The following is a 7,050-nucleotide window of genomic DNA, read 5'->3' on the forward strand; positions in this document are numbered from 1 at the left end:
TTATTCGTCAATATAGAAAATGCACAGAGCACAAAACGCAAAATTGCCTAGCATCCACAATTAGGAGCTGGTCAATAAGGCAATCGTAGTCACAAAATGACACAAATCAAATCTAGGGCCTAATCCGGCCTAATCTCAGAGAATCAGATGGGAAATAGGGAGTCACAAGGTGAGAATTCACACCAATAGCACAGTAAAGAAAAAGAGTTGTCAATGGCTATACAAGCCCTAAAATGACCAATGGCTACCTTCTGTCTCTGCCAAGACACTTAATTAAAACATCAGCTGTTCTCTACTGCACCGACAAGTGGCCCACCTGGCGGATTACTTAAATAAATCGATACTTCAGACTTAAACTAAAATGGGGACATGATTTAAAATGTACATTTAAAATTAAACATTCTTTTTCTCTGGAATAACTTTCGGCATTGGCCTAGAGTGGCACGGAATCTTCAATCTAATCAAACTGACGCCATTCGATAGAGCTCGTTAAACCGATTCGAATGGTATAATGGAAGTTTGTGCAAATGAACGCATCTTTGAGTAAATCGACTTTAAAGTTTTTGGTTTACCGGGCTTCCGGCGTCCTTGGCCGCCCCTGAGCCCACCCCTGAGCCCACCCCTCGTCCCTTGAGGGATCATCCCCCTTTTTTTCGCGGTACCTGAGACCCTAAAAGGCTAAAAAATTTTGCCCGATACTGGAACCGAACTCTGAACCTTCATGTTTTCCGGCTGCTCTGACTGCGAGGATGACGTTGTCATAGAGCTCTTTAAAAATCAACCTTGTTCCATTACACACACCCTGTCTGGAATTAATATTCTTTAAAACAATAACAATGGCTCCAATTTTGAGTTTTGACTCGTGTGGCAGTATTTATGATACATCAATGGCTTTAAGAAATTTGGTTGGGAAATTAACAACTTCTTCGGTATCTTCTGGTGAAATTTAGTCCATACTCTTGTAGGTTTTCAAATTAACAGGCATCTAATGGACGATTGAATTGTTTATTTTCAAACAATCTTGATTTTTTACAAGGAAGTGTGTGGTTCGCAATACTCTCCGCGAGGTCTGTTCATTTAAAAAATGTAAAAAGTTGATTGATTCTATGTTATGAATAAAGTCTTGCATGCAATACCAAGATCGAGAAGACGCAATCAAAAACGTCTGAATAAGTTACTCTAATTTTTTATCCAATATGACAAATCCTACGGAATTTCGCATTGAAGGAATCCTAGTAAACGTAAATATTGTATTTGATTTGATTGACCCTTTTTAAGTGTCTTACCGAGGAAAAGTCTAATTTCCTAGTTTGATGAGCGAGCAAGCTCTTGACTACCAGCCACGGTCCGCATATTTTGATAAAGTTTAATTTGGTGGAAACTGTGCCAAGTTTGGCAAGTGTTGATCGTCGTTGCAACCAATTTAACTTTATTGCCATGCCTGACAACCGATAGATACTGACGAAAATCCCCTCCCAGTAGAGAAACTTTGTTTCCGTAAGGCAAATTGTCTCTTGTAACTTTCTGAAGTATCTTTTCTATTGCCTTTAGAGCGAAAATCATGGTTGCTTCCTTGCAGATTATTAGGCTTGCTTCGAGAATCAATTTTGCGCTGTTGCTATGTTCTTCTAGTTCTGATGTTTTGGTTTCAGTAAAGTGCGGATAGATTTTAAATTTGGAATGATAAGTGGCTTTGCTCGTCAAAAGCGATTCCAGTCGATTCCACCGAGATCACATTTTTCTCTTTACCTTCCAAGACGTTGATGAGAGTGTCGTACGAAAAACGTCTTCCCAGTGCCGCTTGGAACGTGTAAGAAAAATTGACGGGCTGAATCAAGGGTTGGGTGCATTTATGGCAAATTTTTCGAATGCTTTACGCTGGTGTAACGGAGCATTGCACTTAATTTATATTTGATTAATAATGTCATGCTGATTAATGTTTGTGAGCATTGTGGTTTTCCTAAACTTGCCTTATTGATCGTTTAGCGTTCTTATAAAGCAGGTATAAAGGATAGACGATTTCGAAGCACGTTACTTAACAATAATTATATTTCCGCACCTGTCATCGGTTGTAACTTGAGCGTTTCTATAGTTAGGCCGTGAAGTGAAAGACAGGAGAAACAACGACGTACTAAGAGTTTGATATCATGCTGAAGCCTGGCTGGAACTAAACCGCTTGGCGGCGCTGTGCGGTGGTAGGGCAGTTTTATTTTTGTGTTTACAACATTAGCAGAAGTTAGCTACTGTAGCAAAGTTTTATTGAATTTTCAACATAGCTTAAGTGAATTTCTTTTATGAAGAAGTGAATTTATGCTCTCGAAATGCCTATTTTAATCTTTTTTCCCTTCCCAGTTCCCACTGTTTTGCAAAACTGCCCTACCACCGCACAGCGCCGCCAAGCGGTTTAGTTCCAGCCAGGCTTCAGCATGATTTCAGATTTTGGTCTGTTAGCCATATTCCATTGTTTCTCCTGTCATTCTTCTTCATGGTTAGGCGCCAACTACGTGGCAATAGAAACGTTTGGGTATTATATAATGATAAATAGTTAGCTGTGCCATTGTTGTATTGCCTGCCATTCGAGAGACTAGACTAGTTACTTTGCACATTTCTTCTTCCGATTATTGGTATGTACCCAGTTTTGATTATTTTTGTTAAGTACCAATACACAGCATTGTGGGAAATCACCTCATGCGAGTTCTCTTGTTCTTTGTGAGGTTCTGTTTTCTTTATTCGAAGAAACGAACCTTTACACTGGCATGTGTGAAATTTGGCCACCATTCTTTCCCAAATCAATCTTCTTTCTTGCCTTGTACACTCACTGTTTTCACCATTTTCGTTAGCAAACAGCCGATTAATAATTTGAAAATCTGGTAATGGCAGATTAAACTCTTCATCAATTTCGACTGTCTTGAATGCACTTGAGCGCCAGATTCTTCGCGATTTTCTCATCGTGTCCGCTTCTATTATAATACTCAATTATGTGACGAAGATTGCTTAAAAAAGAAGAAACGCGTTCGTCGGCAAACACAGAAAGCAAATGAGAACAAAAAGTTGCCTCAATTCCGCAGTCATTTGAAATGTGGCAACCTTCTGCATCACTCGTCCCCAAGTACTGTCGTCTTCGAGAAGGTTTCTTGAGATGGCGACAGCAATGAAACACGATACATTTTATAGTGATTTAGAGAAACAATAATGTATATAAAGAGATTCAAAACTTACTTGATTGGATGCACAACACCGTCGTGAGTTTTTAGACTCTGAAAGTTTTGAGCCCCCAGAACCGTTCTATTTGCCGAATGCTTACAGATTAGATCCTTTAAATTACTTTGGTCTTTTTTTTGCGATGCTTTCAACTATTTGGTACATTGGCCATCATCAATGCACGGTTATTTATCATTAAGATCTTTCCCACGCGGTCCATGAATCATGTTAGATATGACGATTTCATAAATTCTGTTGGATGGGATTCCTTATCAGGAATTTCTGCACAAACAGTTTCGTCTATGTCGGCTGATGTTGTTGGAATGTTGGTTTGGTCGATCCAGATGAGCATATGGCAGTGAAGGAGACCACGCTTCTGGAATTCGATAACGTGGATTCTTGCAGTAACTCCACCCAAAATTTGACCTTTTTTGAATATCTTATATCTATAATCATATCATTGTTCTTCATGTTGTAAACTCTTTCTATGACATCAGGTCTATCCGAAGCTGAGTGGTATGAAAGAATGCTGTTTTTATTTGTGGCCACTTTGGATTGCACGTGAATGTTAGAAAGTAGGTCGGCTTTCAAAATTTCCCGCAGGTGGCCATTGCGTCCTGATATCCGTGATGCATGGCCCTAGGACTACCTTTGAAACTGGATGGTAGAATTAAAGTTTTTCCTATTGTAAGATTTTCTCTTTCTGCTCTGTTGTCCAAATAGTCCAGCATCAGGCCATTGTATTGGGCTACGAGTAGATCGGTCGAATTTTCACTTAGATATTTAAGTCGGTTATCTTCCGTCTTGACGTAGGAATCTACTAAGTATTGCTGGAAGAGCTGCCCACCATGAAGGCAGATGTTAAAATGGCCTTGAATAGACATCCGGAAGAGGTAAAAGCGTGAATCGTCCTTTTGCCTTGTTATTAAAAAGCACATTTAGTAATCAATTAAAATGAGTTATTATTGTTTTAACTATTTCATTACCACGTCTACTGCTTGCGCTTTGATCTTCGGGATCAACCAATGTTTCTTCAAATTCTAATTCGTGATCCTTAGCCCCCTTTGCTGCAGTTTCACCACCCGGTTCCCTTTGGATGGATCTTCTTCGTCGTCTTCTTCTCCTTCTGCTTCCCCCCGTTCATCATTCGTTCTGTAAAGTATGTTTGGGTTCAATCCGCTGCCACCGTTTGGAAAGAGCAAGGAGCACGTCATTGGGTCGCATATGGATTTGTGTGCGTATATTTTGATGAATCTCTGTCCTCTTGTCAGAATCAGAAGATGGCCACAAATGTCTCGATCAATCGAATGTGTCTCGTATGGCTTCATCAACACTTTTGAAAACGACGCCGATCTCATTACTTCTTGGAATATTATGTCACTCTTGATCTTGTTGGTTTTAATGATTGTGAATGATCATTGCAACAGCCAGTTGGTCTCTGTTCTCAGCTACGGAATTCCGCTATTCTTCTTCAAAGACTTGGCGCATTGATTTGTACAAATGCGCGGAAGGATTTACTTCTTGAAGGATATTATCCAATGCAATCCATCGCTCGCAGCTTGCATTTGCCTCGTTATGCAGTTGGATGTTAAAGTAAAGATCAGCATTTCTTGGGTTCTGTAAATTTTGACCAACAAAGCTCGTCGTGTGGTACACCATTCCGTGGATATGAAAGCAATGTGGTCCCACACTAGGCGCAAGAGAAACGTTGGAACCCCTCGAGCCAAACGCAAGTGTAGTTCCGTATTTTCTTCATGAAGTTCGCTGCTTGCGGATGACTGTGGGTCAAAAGGCTTTTATGAAATTTGGGACATTCCTTCACATCAGGGAGAATAACTTTGCCTTTGTTGCAACAATTAGCGAATTTTTATCGCTTGACATCTCTTTTTTGAAATGTAGAGCATGGCAGTATCAGGATTTTGAGTCCATCTTGCCACAGTCACGAGTGAGAATTTTGTCTTCACTTTCTACTTCTCTTTGAGCCGATCGGTGATTTCTGGCTTGTTTGTTGACGAAGTTCCATCAAGAATTCCGCGCGATATGCACGCTCGGTTTCTATTTCCATCGGAACTATTTCACCGTGTGGTTGAGTGTCGTACTCGTTTAGACCCTCTGTAGCCTCTTTTAAAGGGTCTCGAGGCCGTCAATTTTTTGTAACTAGTCTGTTTCCATGGTCTCCTCTAAATGTGCCTCCGTCCATTTCTTGTTGCTGGTCTGCTTCATCATCGCTTGGTTCTCCTTTCTGGACCGGTGTCATCAAGACAGCTTGCCCTGCTCTTCCGTCAGGTTCCGTAGAATTCAGTCGGTTTTTTTCGCGGTTATGCTTCGGATATTGTCGTAGTTGCTCCAATCGTTTCTCTCTAACGACAGGAGATTCGTTATGTCTTCTTTCTCGTTGTTTCTCAGATTTGATCCTCAGCTTGTGAAAGAATTCGTTTCGGAGACATTCTTCAATTGTTGCAAAAACACTACTAAACAAATACCTGGTCAAAAATGGATATTTGATTAATATGAAATGGACGTAATTACTAATCATCTTACCCAAATTGTAACGGTGGTGAAAGTCATAGGTTCCAGTCTTTTCGCAGACCAAATCTTGAATAAGGCGTAAACTGAGAAGATTTCACACTTGCGAAACAGCCTAATGAAAGGTAGTACTTTGTTATCATTTTTAAATTGAAAGGAGTACATTAGTGACCCTTAAGATTATATTAGGAAACAATATTAACCTAGAAACTAAATTCACACACACTTGGGTTCTGAAATTAACATGAAATTTAAAGCATAGTGGTTAGCAAGTCGGTGTGTTGACGTCGGATCTATGGAATGTTTGAGTGTTGTAAATGGAATTTATTTGTATATTAAAGTACCTAACAGTTCCATTCCAATAGCTGAGAGGTTAGCTAGCTGAGCTACGATGGTCATTTTAATAAGATTGTTTTTTTTTCAACATACAAACTTTTTTATAAATCAAATTTTGTGAAATTAAAACACTTAAACTCAACAACCTGATTGAAATATATTTCACGATTATTTAAAATGTTTCAAATGAATATTATATAGTCAAATATGTAGCCGCAAATTAAAATTGTGACGTGTTGATGAGATTGAGAGGGATTCACTAAGGGTTGGAGAATGTTGTACATTTTTCAAATAATAAAATTTTAAAAATTCTACTTGCGATCTTAATAAATCTGGTAAAGTATTTGCTAACGCTTACCTTAATTCATAATTCAAATCATATAAATAACTTATTTGTGATCTCATCATCTCAATAAACCCTGCAAAATATTTAACACGTGCAATTCAATATTGACACCGACTCGACGACACGACCAAAGGTCTGAACAAATTTTCCCCCACAAATTTTCGTACTTTAGTCTGTTTTGTACACAATAAATATCGCAATTGATTACGTCATTGTTGCATTTACAAATATATTTCGTAACAATGTTGCTTTACAAAACCCCTCTGTGCTTTCTTGCTGATTAAAAATATCAGCTATAATTAAGTTTTATAAAATGACTGAACGAAGCAAAATATCTGGTAAGGGAAAATTATTTTGTATTCATGGTGTTTTAGGTGTTTGTAATTAGTAGAATGTGTAATATTAACCAATGTTTTATTTTTAATTTCTAGATTCCAATTTTTCGGAGGGTTTAAGCGATGATGAAATGAAAAAAGACCGGTCCTCACCGCCTTTCCTAGCACGCCAAGTGCCTCAACTTACCTCCTCAGGTGCTTCTATCGCCTTTATCTAAATGTGTCTTATTCTTTATAGTGCTATTTCCGTCTTATCCCTCTTTTTATCGGCTAGAAAGCAGTTGGTGGAGGTTGGTGAAGATGGAG

The sequence above is a fragment of the Daphnia pulex genome, chromosome 7, assembly GCF_021134715.1.
Source record: "Daphnia pulex isolate KAP4 chromosome 7, ASM2113471v1".
Classification (NCBI taxonomy): domain Eukaryota; kingdom Metazoa; phylum Arthropoda; class Branchiopoda; order Diplostraca; family Daphniidae; genus Daphnia; species Daphnia pulex.